Genomic DNA, 14923 nt, shown 5'->3' with positions numbered 1-14923 from the left:
CAACTATTTCTATAGAGTAATTTGGCTTGTGATTTGTATAGTGTGTTATGGGAGATAGCGTTTTATATCTTGGGGGAACGTGCGCGCTAGCGCACGTTCCAACAACTAGTTTATGTAAACGATACAAAAAGAGCAAAAATATTTGCTCATTTGTGTAAAGGATAAAAAATGAGCAAAGTTTTTTAATGTTAAGTAATCTGAGATTTAAAAATATTTGCTCATTAAGACAAAATGAGTAAAAGTTTTGAATATTAACAAATTCGAAATTTAAATTTTGCTCATTTGTTTGTTACTACAAAGGTTTAAATTTTTATAGGCACTAATCAAATTGATCCTTGATCTTACCAAGAAAAAAAGAATAGGTAGTTATTCTTATTTCTTGAAACATAATACCTCAAAAAGAACATGAACTGATAAGAACTTAATAATATTAACCCAAAGCTCCAAAAGTAAATAAAACAATACAAAAAGTAAATATTAACCTACGTGGGATTCGAACCCACATCCTTTGTGCATTTGCACAATGCTCTACCTATTGATAGGGATGGCAATTGGGCAGTGCGGGTACGGGGGCCCCCTCCCCCGCACCCGTACCCGCCAAAAAAATTTACACCCATCACCTACCCGCCACCCGCAGCGGGTATAATTTTTTCGTCCACACCCGCCTATGCAGGTACATTCCTATAACCGTACCCGCTCCACCACCCACGTGGATATCCACCAACCGCTTTTACCCGCCTCCTTAATAATATAATAAAATAATAAAAAAAATCTTGTTTATATGACATGTTTATCAATGTTCTCAAACTAACAATAAAAGTATTTTTAGAACGTTCTTAAATACCGAAAATTAATAATTTCACCATAAATTACTTAAAGAAATACACAAATCTCAATCAATACACACAACATTTGCTCCCATATACAATCTCGCATCATCTTCATCTTCGACATCGTCCTCAATATCATATATATTCACCACCTTAACGACACCACCACCTGCAAAATTGCATAAATTTATATAATTAGAGTCTAAATTAGATTTTAATATATCATAAATTATTACTCTACGTCTGAAAATAATTTGCTAATGCAAATTGCCAAGTTGAAGCGCATCTCAGGGAGATCCTCAATTAAAACATCAAATAATAAAATAGCAAAACTATTGACTATTTACCAGTTAATAATAATTTGCTAATGTAATTGCCCTTTTTTATTCTATTTCACACAACATTACTATTTACCAGTTACTACATCCATAATTTTCAATTCCAGAAGTATATTGTTCATCAGTACACAGTCGAAGCAGAGGAACAGACTGAGACTTCAAATATGCTTTTTAAAAATAGCTGAATAAAGAAAAGTCCTTCCATACTCCATATTCGATACCAAGTATTAAATTTTTTAGCTACTCAAGTCAAAATATAGAGAAATTTCTAAACCAAATTCTCATTATTATTCTGTTTCAAAGGATTAAATTCCACACATAATTTCAGAATTTGAATTATTCAGTGTAATTAACAACTCCCAAAAATCACATTACTATTATAATCACCAAAAAACGAAAGAGGAATTCAAATTAATCGAATAGGAAGTAGATAAACGAATTGTAAATAAACGAATTATAGATAAACGAAGTGTAGATAAACGAAGTGTAAAACTGACTTTGAGGGATGAGATGCGGCTCGCCGGCTCGACTGAAGACGGAATGAGAAGGAGGCTCGACGGAAGACGGAATGAGATGGAGGCTCGCCGACGAAGAGAAGGAGGCGCCGGCTTCACTGACTAAGTTACTAGGGTTTTCAACTTTTCATCCAAATGTGCAAATGGAGTAAATGGGCTTATTTAAAATCTGGGCTAATATATTAGTAAAATTTGTAAAAAAAATTCAAAGAATGCGGGTATAAGACATGCGGGCGGGTAGGAGGCGGGGCGGGGCGGGGCGGGGCAGGCGGGTATGGAGCGGGTATGACCTAAAATCCACTACCTACCCGCTACCCATGGCGGGTATGGATTTCATACCCACCACCCGCCTACTATCCGCCAAGGTGCAGTGCGGTATCCGCAAATTTTTACCCATCTGCCATCCCTACCTATTGAGCTAGTAGGCTAGTGTATGACAATGTTTTTCTTTAACGTTGATTAGCTGATGAAAATTTATTTCTTTGCAGTTTCAACCATGAATTTCTTATATTGCTTCTTAAGGAACGTTCAATATGGCGAAGTGACGCCAAGATAGACGTTTTTGCATTTGGAGTTGTTATCTATGAACTTATATATATCAGCAAAAGCAGTTATCTTAAAGGAAAGAAAATCGCATGCTCTGGTTCGCTCGTTTTTTGCATCTGCCCAATGTTACTAAACACATAACTAATATTTCAGTTCCAGGAACACTACAAAGTCGAATATGATCCGAGACTCAAATTAACCAGAACGACCCATCACCTGACATATGACCCGAACAAAGCCTGATTTAAACATCCAGTTCGCCACCTTTAACCAATATTGAATTACTTAAAAACTGAGTTCACATTATCTTGCGTTGCAGTTTGAAGATGTTCTGAATCTTCCTGATCCAAGTGAGATATGCAAGCTGGTTGATCCTAATCTGGGTGATGATTACTCACTAGACTCAGTTCGTCAGGTCAGAATCCCACTGATCTCAAATTTCAAACCAGTACAGAGTTTATGATTCTGAAACCATTGTTCTAGTTTATGATTTTTATAGGTGGCTGAACTTGCGAAAGTTTATACTCATGAGAACCCTCGGTTACACCCTTGTATGAAATCAGTTGTAGTTGCTTTGATGACTCTTTCATCAGCAACTAAAACCTGGGATATTGATTCTTATTATAGAACCAATACTCTTCTAAATCAGGTGTCCGGAAGATAAACAACTAACAAACTAGGAGTACTTGAAATTTTCTAATTTATACAAATAAGAAAACTAAATTTACTCATTTATGCAAATGAGCAAAATAAATTTACTCATTTGTTTAAATGAGCAAAATTACATTCCAGGAGGTTCACATCAATTTACAAGACATCACAACTAGAATGGAGCATAGACATTGTCACATTTCTGGATAAAAACTTACTTGGATCTGCATTGCCTCAAACACCATGCCATTATCAAGTTGGACTTTTGCTGCAGCATTATCTGCATTAACAGATCCTTCTTGAGTAGAATGGTTGTTTTCGAGAACTTTACCACTTGCTTCCTTTGTTACATTTCCACTTCTGATACACTTGAAAGGAATATGATATCTAGTTTCACTACAGCGATATTTGTCATCTTTCTGCGAGAAAAAAAATCTCACTCGATTAGCTGCAAGCCTGATAGAATGCACGTTGACACCTGAACTGCAAAATCTAGCAACTCAAGTATCTCAGATTAGCATATCTTACTTCACCTAACTTTCTCTAAACAACAATCATCAGCACTGGTAGAATCATACTAAATGATGCTTATACGTATACATGCACTGATGGTAGAATACAGTTACTTGGCTCATTCTAATTCAGAAGTAATCCATCTTACTATATGGGAATTATAATTTAACTCCTTACCAGAAACCAACATCTTAACTATAACATTTAAGGAGCCATAAAACATTGAAGCTACTGAAGAAAAGCAATTTAATCACTCACTTCAATGCAGTATCAATTAAAAGGGCATTTTACCAGCTTAGGACACTTGATTTCTCCGAAAACACTTTTAGAGGTCAGTTCACTGTTAGACTAGGGGGCTGCTTGAAACTTAGAGTACTCCGAGCAGGTATCAATTATCTCTCTGGAGTACCTCCCGGTGACATTTACAGGCTAAGCTCACTTATTGAGTTATCACTGCCTGTAAATAACATTGGTGGAACCATTGGAAAATGAATTTCCAGACTTGCAAACCTCAGGATCATCAAGTTGCGCCCGAACAATTTTGCTGGCACAGTTCCTCAGGAAATCGGGAAGCTATTAAAATTGGAGCAATTGCACCTTCACATTAACAATCTCAATGGTTCTAATCCAGAATCATTGATGATCTGCACAAATCTTTTAAAACTCATTCTTAGAGTGCATTTCCTGATAGGTAACAACTCTATGCTTGATTCTCTAGACTTATCCACCTCCAAGTACTTGACCTTGGTAACAACAAATTCACAGGAAATTTGCTAGAGAGCTTGTTCTCGTGCAAATCACCAACTGCGGTTAGAGTAGCCACCAACAGCTTAACTGGATCAATTTCTCCCAGTATAATGGCATTAACATCTTTAACTTTCCTTTCTCTCTCTAACAATAGCTTCACAATTGTTTCGAATGCAATCAGGATTTTTGCAGGTTGCAAGAGCCTTGTCACCCTCATCGTGTCTAAAAACTTCTGCTACCAGAAAAAAGACCTTATAGGCCAAGAAGGATTTGAAAACCTACAAGTTCTTTCCTTGGGAGGATGGCTTCAAGGGGAAAGTTCCAAAGTGGCTGGTTCATATTAACAGTCTAGAAGTATTGGACTTGTCATTCAATCAAATTACAGGTAAAGTTCCGGATTCGATTGGCTATCTGCCAAGCCTTTTCTACTTAGACTTGTCTATGAATCTTCTCAGAGAAGAATTTCCTGTACAACTCTCAAGGCTTCCAGCATTGATTTCAGAGAAAGTTGCTCAAAAACTAAACCGAAGTTATCTTCAGCTCCCAGTCTTCGTTTCCCCCAACAGCGCTAGTAGCCACCAATACAACCAACTCGCACACCTGCCTCCAGCAATATACCTCAAAGGTAACCACCTTCGTGGATGTATTCCAGTTGAGATAAGTCGACTACAGAAGCTTCATGTGCTGGGTCTCAGCAAGAAAAGTTTCTCATGGAGGATCTCGCCAAAACTTGCAAAATAAGTTTACTCATTTATGCATATGAGCAAAATAAATTTACTCATTTACACAAATTGGCAAAATAAATTTTACTCATTTGTGCAAATGAGCAAAAATCTTTCGGTTCACTCCCTTGGATAACAGATCATAACACAGAACAAGAAGAAACTTTTGTGATGAGCAAGATTTTGAATTCCAGCACTACATATAACACTTAACAATATCCATTTAATCATCAATAAGGTCTTTGTAAGGAGAGAAATTCTGAAATCCAACACATAAATCTCAATTTCATAACACTTCACATCATCCTAGGCTATGGCGAGGGCACACCAGTGTAGAGTAAAGATGGAAATCATTCCAAAGCAAAAGGAATAATCAAACACGAGAAATACTCAATTGAAAAGGGATAAAATGTATCTGAAAGCAGTAACCTGAAAGAAAAAAAATCCACTAACCATCAAGGGCAGCTCTGAGTGGATCAACAAACTCGGAAAACTCAACTTCCTCTAGTGCATTAAACAAATCTCCAGCATCTATGATTTGTCTATTTGAGTCATTGCATATGTCATGCGCCTAACACAAATTCATATCATATTATCTGTCAGCAACGTTATCAAATTCTTAGTCAAAGGGACATATACAGGGAAGGGTTTCAACATGGACTACTATCCAATTCTCTATGGGGACGGGTTTATAATCACAATTACATTGACAAAATCCACGAGCTATGTACTCAAAGCCCAGGGCTTACTTCTGAATAAGATAATATATGTACTCTCTATCAAAATTACAAGAAAACAATGCTAATGGAAAAGAAAAAGAACCCATTCACAAGCTTTGGAAGTGACTCTTTTGATTACAATTCCCACAAGTATTTGACAAATTACACTTGATTTAAATTCGAGATTCCCGGACACAAAAACTCTGAGACCCAGAAATCAAGCATGAATAAACATTAAATTCAAGCAGTATGCGGAAATGAAATAAAAAACACAATGAACATTACGAAAATTGAAAACCTAGAAAACTATTTGGACTAAATTAGCAACGATTACCTTAAATTTTAAGCTCGATTATTGCAAATTCAAATGAATAATTAAGTGTTGCAGCATTATCCAGATGCAAACATCAAAATCGAAGCTGAAAATTACTATAAAACATTAGGAATCACTCATCAATTGCATAAACCCACCATTTAGAGAAATGAGCTAAAAACATCACTCACAAATTGCAGCAGAGAAGACGACGCGTAGATGATGGAAGCTTGGAGATGGTGGCGGCGCGGTGGTTGCAGCAAGAGAGAGAACCACGAAGGAGAACGAAAATGGAGGGAGAGAGACTAAGGAGCTGCTGAGATTGAAACAGGAGGAGAGAGAAACTGAGAAACAGGAGCAAATTTGGAAAAATAAAATATTTGAAATATTTACAATTTTTCCATTACTAAACGCGTTATGTAGAACTTACCTCCGTTAGATCTGATCACAGCCAACGCACAAGATCTCTTCTCATTCTTCTCATTTTAAGATCCCTTCTCATTTGAGTGTATATATATATACTTCCTCCATTTTTTTATTATTGCACCATCTACATTGGGCACAAAATTAAGAAAGGTGTTAAAAGGTGAGAGATTGACAAAAATACCCACGTGATTAAGTACAAGTTGTAGGTAAAGAACAAGTGGGGTTTGGTCCCCACCACCCATACAAGGATAAAAATGTCATTGCATGTAGGTAAACTTACTAAAAAAGGAAATGGTGCAATTAATATGCAACTTCCGAAAAAGGAAAATGGTGCAATAATAAAAAAATGGAGGAAGTATATATATATAGGACCAGGTTCTGGTGAGAACCTCCCTTAAGATGAGAACCTTCTTTATAATGAGAACCTATGATAGTTGTTGGATTAAAACAAAACGGACGGAAAGTAAACATAAGATCAAGAAAAGTAAACACAATGTCGACAAAAAGTAAACAAAAGATCGGAAAAAGTAAACACAATATCGAGTAAAAGTAAACAAAATATAATCAAAAGTAAACGCAACATCGACAGAAAGTAAACATAAGATCAAAAAAAGTAAACACAACATCGAGTTGAAGTAATCACAATATAATCAAAAGTAAAATATCGACATAAAGTAAACACAAGATCAGAAAAAGTAAACACAAGATTAGAAAAACTAAACACAACATCGGATAAAAGTAAACAGAAAATAATGAAAAGTAAACACAGCATCGACAAAAAGTAAACACAACATCAGAAAAAGTAAACACAACATCGACAAACGAATAAGAACTAAAAATCCTAATTGAAGGAAATAATGCCCTTTGTCCAAGTATGCATTTAATGTTAAGTCTGATAAATGCGGTTCAGTATTAATTAACAAGTTAATAATTCAGTGAGATCAAGTGAGCTGAATGCCTAGGTAGAGGCCGCTTCAGTTCAAGTGGAATTAATGATATTAATCCACAGCTTACTCTTGACTGAACCCGTAGGGTCACACAAATAGTACGTAAACGGATCAAGTATTTAATGGCATTAAATACTCCATCTATGGATATTCGGAATCGACGGATCTTGGTTTCAGTGGGAGTTGAGATCGTCAAAAGCAAGAAATGAATACTCCGGAAACGATGATATTGCCGGAAATGGAAATATGGATCGTATCGGAAATATAAATAATATCCAAGTCGTAGATGTTGCCGGAAACGGAAACATGGTACGTATCGGAAAATATTATCGGAAATGGAAATATTGCCGGAATCGGAAATATTGCCGGAAACGGAAATATTGTCAGAATCGGAAATATTATCGGAATCGGAAAATAATTCCGGAAACGGAAATATTAAATATTTGTTCGAAACGGAAATTAATTCCGGAATCGGAAATGTTAAATGTTGTTCGTATCGGAAATGAATTCCGGAAATCGGGAATTTAATCTGAAGCGTTTCGTACGAATTAGCATCGGACGAGACTTGCTAGACGAAGGCCCAGCACGAAGCCAGGCCGTCGCCCAACAAGCCCAACGCATCAACACACGCCAAAGCCTCGCCAGGCCCAGCGCAAGGCCAGGCCCAGCAAGGTATGACGCGCGCGCTCAGCGAATGGCCTGCGAGCATTGGGCGAAGGCGCCGTGCAGCTCGCGTGGGCCGCGAGGCATGCGCGCGGCTTTGCTGTGCTCGTGCTCGTGTGCGTGCTATACGAATCCTAAAGCTATCGGAATTCGTGCTATGATTAAATCCTAATCCTAAAAGATAAAATTAATTATTTAGAGTTCTAAAAGGATTCTAATTAATTAATTAGTATTCTAACAGGATTCGAAATCCTTTTCCATGGTTCTATAAATATATGCCTAGGGTCATAAATTTACACACGAGTTTTTTAACAAGTATTCATACAATAAAAGCTGTGATTTTGAGCAGAAAAATCAGTAACATTACTTGCCCATATTAGCCGAAAATAATAGTACCTTAAGGGCGATTCTAGGTGGTCAATCTTAAGGCGGATCCGGACATGCTGTGGACTATCTACTGAGGGACGACACTTGGAGTCCTAAAGACTTGTTCTTGTTCGGTTCGGGCGCAGCTAGGGAGGGCACACTACAAAGTGTATGCATCTAAATTATGCTAACTGATTATGTGTAAATAATATGTTTCCTGGCATTAAGGTTTTTCCGCATGATTTATGTTTTTCATATGTATCATAACCTAGCAGTGATCAGAGCCTCTTATTATTTGCATAATCTATAAATTGCAAATTTGCAAAGAATTAAAAAGGGGTGATTAATTTTCGTAATTGTTAATTAATTGCAAATTGCGTTTATTTAATTATATGTACGCAGTTTTTCGGCAGTTTCTTCGTTACTCAACCAAATCGAGTGATTTTTGTGTCAATTTCGCATGTAAAAGGCAATCTAAAATTTTGACAAAATTCGAAGCCTATCTATGACTTCTCGGAGGTTTTAGTTTTTCGAACGCAAAAGTTTGTAAATTTAAGATGTTAAATTGAATATTTGCGATTCTTGTTGATAAATCTTGAATTTTTTATTGACCTACAGTATATGTTTAACAATTTTGAATGCCTAAACTTGTTAAATATACAACTTGATTAATTTGATGAAATTCGAATAATTTAGAATTGATTTGATTTTCATAATTAATTAATGATTTAATTAGGTATCCATGATTAAAAACCACCATAAAAATTGTTAATTTATGATAAATTTTAAATTTTTATGACCTAGATATGAATCCATGATAATCGGAAATTAATTGATTAATAAATTTTCGATTTTTCGCCCTGAAATTATGAAATTAATATGATTTATTAATTTGTCATTAATTTTGAATTAAAAATTTTAAATTTTTATGAAATACGCTCATAAATGTTGCACGCACAAAGCAATGGAAGCCACGTGTTACCCTTAAGGGGTGTTGTATAGTGCGGGCACGCGACGACGAGCAAGGGAGCTCGTCGCCCGTGCGGTACGAATGCAACGAGCAACAAGCTAGGCGGCACGCAAGGCTCGAAGCCTAGGCGTGCATGTTGGGCGATGGGCGAGGGCAATGGGCAACATATGCGACGAGCAAGATGCGTGTGGGCAGCGATGAGCTGCGCCACGACGCACCAGGCCCGCCAAGCGGTAGGCAGCCACGACACAGCACGAGGCTGCGCGCAGCGTAGCCAGCAAGGCTGCGTGTGTGCGTGGCAGAGGGGCAGTGTGCGTGTGGCTGTGCAAGCTGTGTGCAACGATCAATGGCACGGGGCATGGGGCCTCGTAGGTCGATGGGGCTTGGGCGCAAGCCCAAGTGCCTCGTCCTGCGACAATTGATACGTTTCGTTTTAATTTTAGATTTTGAGTTCGTAAATAATTTTAATTAATTTTAAAATTAATAATTTAAATTGTTTTCTCGGATTTTAATTTTGAATATTATAATTATTATAAATTTTAATTTATACAAATTATTTTACTAAAATTAAACCATGAATTAATTTAAATTCCTTTAATTCAACTAAAAATAAATTAAATAAATGGATTCGGTTATAATTTTATATGAGCTTTAAATTTTAATTAACTTGTATGTTTCCGGTTAGACTAGAAATACATTTTTATGTTTAAAATTAGTAAAACATATAAAGTTATTGGTTTAAGTGGGAGCATTTTTAGTCATAAACTCTTGATTAGGTCTACAAATCCTTTAAGGTTAAAACAACTTGATTAGAATTAATAAGGACTGAATAATTGGTAGATTATTGGTGCCCTTGATTAATTGCTGTAAATATTTATGTGATGCATAACAATGTGTTTTACTAACCAGCTATGTGGGCCATTCATGATAATGAATGGGTGAATGGTATATATTGTATATGTACTGTTTTGCAGGTTATGAAGTGACTAGTATGGCCCAAATAGGATAGAAAATATGGTATGTGTACCATTAATTTGAATGTAATTGGTCTAATGCACCAAAGTTTGTTTTTTCAATTCAAATATGGTATGCGCACCATCAAATAGTTGTAATTAGTTTAATTATAGCTTATCCTATTTGAAGAAAATGGCGCCTCCCACGGTGAAATTCAAGACGAAGTTTCCAATCCATTTTCAAGACGGACTTTGAAGTTGAAGCTTCAAGATGAAGTCGGGCCATACTAGATCACATTTATCTTATGCATGCTTTAAGTTATTTATTGCTTTTAAATATGTCTTAAATATGCATGAGATTGTGGCTTGATTATGTTGCATGATTAAGGATTTTAGTTCACTTAAAATCTAACCAACATAGTAAGAGCCTTAAGTTCCAAACTTAAAAAAAAAAAAATTGAGTTAAAAGGTGCCATGCCAAAATAACACTTACTTGGATAACCTTTACATCAATCTAGTAATCGTTTTACGCTCAGCGAGGTGTTACTTATTGATCCTAAAGGGGTAAGGTACACAAATAATTGTGAGTACATGTTAGTTTTGGTGAAACTCAACGATATAAGTAAGGAGTCCTTTTGTGTCGTGGCGAATTCGATAGGTTTTCCTAATAAGTTCTTAGACGAACCTATCAACCAAGAGTAGTTTCTAGACTATTAGAAAAAGGCTTTTGCTTACCTAAAATATTTTAGAATTGAGTCAAAATACATAATGTGCTTAATTCTTCAATGGTTTTAGGGTCTTGGAATCATTTTATTCACACCTGCCGGAACAATAAATTCGAATAAAATGCTAATAACTTGTTTGAATTGCATGATTGCTTTAATTTTCAAGTTATTACTCATGATAAATGTTTAGACTTTGCATGCTTCAATGTATGTTTTAATTATTGTTTATAATTAAATATCTTGCACTGCAATAAATCCTTTTAGAAAGGTAACAATAAATTTCCTCGATTGGTAGTGAATCCAAGAACGATTCACGGAAATGAGAGAAAATGAGCAATTTAAAATGTACGTTTCTTTTAGCGACTTTTATGGTTGTTTTCGAGTATCAAAGTCGAATGGCAAACCGATTGGTGCTTGTGAATTCAAAATACACTGTAGTTTTGAGATCATAAAGCATTTAGTTTAAACGCTCAGCTTTACCAATGGTTAACAACCTAAAATCCTTTTTCCATTTAATTCTCGAATGAGTCTAGTCCCTAGACATTCGAATAGATCGATGCTTAGAGAACTTTAGAAGCTTCTGGTAAGATCATCTAGTTGAAACAAAATATTCAACATAAATTAAAATGGTAAAGAACCTTGTTGGTGACATTGGACATGTCTAACAAAGTATAAAAGTCAACACTAAAGAATTCAATTCTTAAGACTATAAGAAAGGGTACAAGAAATAGGAAAACAAAGGAACAAATGAAAGGAATTTACAATTCCGTTTCTACCTAAAAGTTAATGTTTAAAGAAAAGTGACCTAGCAATCAAACTTCCTTGGTATCATATACCGCTTGAGGTTCTTACTTCGGTAATAACTCAAACAATGGAAGCTAGGATACACTAATGACCTACAAGTTGGAAATTAAGCATGGCATTGCTACATTAGTTGTAGGGTCATCTAGTTTGTTTTAAGTCCTTTCAAGGCTAGAACTTAATGGCTATTTTGTTCCATAATCAGCATACCTAAATTTCTGTTTTCAAACACAGAAAGACTCACATTCAAGAAAAACAAAAACAACGTTTGTTTGTTTATTTGAATGAAATGGTCATTTACGGGTTGAGTCATATATGCTTGATTAAAACAAACAACTCTTTAACAATAAAAACTTTACTAGGTCCAAATCAATCTTTTGATATGAGTTCCACTAATCTTTGGCATTGTTGCTTAGACCATATCAACAAGTTAACATTCAAAAGCTCTATTTTGATGGACTTTTGAAAGTTGATTGATTTCTAGATCAATTCAAGACAAGCCAGTCTTACTTGTTGAAAGTAACAAAAGATATGAACTATTGTTAGAACGCTTAGACAGTAGAGTTCAAAGCTAAAGAAAGATTTTATGACTTTATTTGAGTGAATATTTGTTCATTAACTCAAAGTGATATAAGTTTGAATCTGTTTGGCTAGTTCAAAGATTCAAAAGTATAAAATCCACATGGCAAGAAATCATTAAGATCTAGGTTAGATCATGACGATGATTACTTTAAGACCAAATATGATCATCAATGATTGTGTGTTGTAATTTTACAATCTAGCTCCATAAGATATGGCATATCTAAGTTGGAATGGTTGAAGTCAATTTGTACTTGATTCGATCAATGATGAATCGTAAAAGCTTTTCCTATAATTTCTAAAACAAAATGCTCAACTTCCACCAAATTAGACCAAATTTGTCAAAGCTATTGAAAAGTAATTTCAGTATATCTTTTCAATTATATATATCTAAAGAGTTGCTAAACTCAGTGGGAGCTTAGTGTTTGTTATTCAACAAACTAAGGCCCAAGTCTAGATATATGTTTCATTGTGATTTATTCAAATAAGACACAAGGGTATTGTTTCTACCACGAATTTTGGAGAACATAATGTTTGTTTTCTCGAAATAATGTCCTTTTGGAGATTCGTTTCCAAAATGACAAGTGGGAGAAAATGGACCTCGAAAGTCTTCGAGGCGAACAACAAACATAAACGGACATTCCGGAGGCTTTTCAAAGTTCTTCAGAAAATCTGAACACTTATTCTTAAGGACTTTAGAAGTGGCTTTAAAGAATAGATATCTCTTGGAAGACTTTACAAGTGCTTCAAGGAGAACAGAATATTCAAAGGACTTTCAAGTGGCTGTTGATATTCTATTGTTTGATGTTCTATACCCAAGTAGGCATAGAGTTCAAGTCACTGAAACTATGAGATTTTTCTATTAGATAGTGAAGAAACATGGAGTTCAGGTCACTTAAGCTATGCAATTCTTCTATTAGATAGCGAAGAAACCTACAACTTGCAGTCAAACTATTATCACGTAGATTAATGAGTTTGTGACTTGTAAGAAAGCTATGACGAAACCCAGATTCCCTAAAATGGTTAGAGGCCATATATAGACTTAATGTTTAATTGGTTAAAGGCCATAAAATTTTTGTTGATTTGCAAGAATAGTTTCACACCTATTGGTTGCAAGTTTGTTTTAAGGATAAAAACCATCAAACATGGAATTGTGTTCACACAAAGCTAGATTAGTTGCTAAAGGTTACAAGCAAATTCACGGCATGGATTGTGTTGAAGCCTCATGCAAAATCGTAATGCTTAAGTCTATAATTTAAGCAATGATTGCATATTGGTACATATGACAATTGGATGACAAAACGTATTCCTCACTCAAATGTTGGAAGAAAACTATGTACATGTCATGTCATAGGATTTGTGGATCCAAATAATGCTTGAAATGAATGCTAGCTTATGAAATCTAAGTACAGATTTAAGCAAGCAATTGGGAATTGGAATTGTATTTTAGTGAAGCTAATAAGTATTTTAGTTTCATAAAATGTACATGATTCTTATAGATATATAAGAAGTTTAGTGGAAGTACATAAAACTTAATTGGTCCTATGTGTGTCATACACATATTTCTCTATTGTGAAAATAACATTCAAATGCTAATAACTTAGATTTGAAAATTATTCATCAATGACGGACCAAGGCGAAACTTAGTGCATACTGGGTATTAAGATCCATTGACAAAGATCTTATAATATTGTTTTGGATTAAGTAATGACATTTACTAAATCAAACACGAAAGACTCCATTGGAGATATTCGACCCATGTGAATAAATCTAAGTAAAGAATGTTTAAACTATGTATAAGCATTTACTAAGTTAAACATCAAAGGATCCAAGTGAGATTCTTAAACCTATATTATATGTCAAAGAATTTAGCTGGATTTAGTATCTACTGAAACTAGACGAGCTAAAGTTACATGAATAGAATTCAATTGGGTATTATTTTGCAAAAGAATTTATCATGTATGATATAATATGAGGACCGCCAAAAACGTATCGTATGGCTTTAGGCATGACGAACATATACCAATCTCTATTGATCTAAGTGAAGATCAACTAGATTGAGATCAAGAAAAACTTATGGTACTTGAAAAGGTACATAAGAATAGTTCTTGATTCAAGGAAATAAAGATATGCTAAATATTGATGCTACACGCATAAACACTGGCAAAGGATCAAGCAAGACCCTTGGAGTTAACCATTGACAAGGACGAGCTAAAGAGCATCGTGTTTTGAAATGGCAACATGGATTGGAGACCATGAGTTGTTGCGTGGGAAATTAAATATTAATTTCTATGTTCTAAAGATACAGCTGGAAAGTCTTCCACATATATGTGAACTGCTTGGATAAGTAAATCCAATCAAAGCATCACTAGCAACCTATACAGTTGAAGTAAAAGTACTTATTGCCTAAGAAGCAATAAAACAAGGTTGTTTATGTTAAAGAGTTCTTCACTGAACTTGGGTCGATCACATGTTTGTTGACTTAATGGTTCTTCATTGCAAAATGCGTAGAACCACTAATGTAGCAAGAAAGACTAGATCACAAAATAAACATACTCAAAAGATCTTATCATCATATCTCGAAGAACATTCGATGAAA

The 14923-nt window shown here is 35.1% G+C and overlaps 1 long non-coding RNA gene across 1 annotated transcript; it reads right to left on the bottom strand.

Annotated features, from left to right (window-relative positions):
• Window positions 1-742: 742 nt before the first annotated feature.
• On the bottom strand, window positions 743-6271 carry LOC110802457 (uncharacterized). The gene is made up of 5 exons (XR_002537168.2): window positions 6086-6271; window positions 5916-6000; window positions 5316-5433; window positions 3099-3299; window positions 743-999 (listed from the first exon to the last, which is right to left on the bottom strand). It is a non-coding gene; the product is annotated as an uncharacterized lncRNA (long non-coding RNA).
• Between the last annotated feature and the right edge of the window lie 8652 nt (window positions 6272-14923).

Source organism: Spinacia oleracea, chromosome 6 (genome assembly GCF_020520425.1).
Source record: "Spinacia oleracea cultivar Varoflay chromosome 6, BTI_SOV_V1, whole genome shotgun sequence".
NCBI lineage: Eukaryota > Viridiplantae > Streptophyta > Magnoliopsida > Caryophyllales > Amaranthaceae > Spinacia > Spinacia oleracea.
This window is presented reverse-complemented; position numbering and strand designations above follow the sequence as displayed.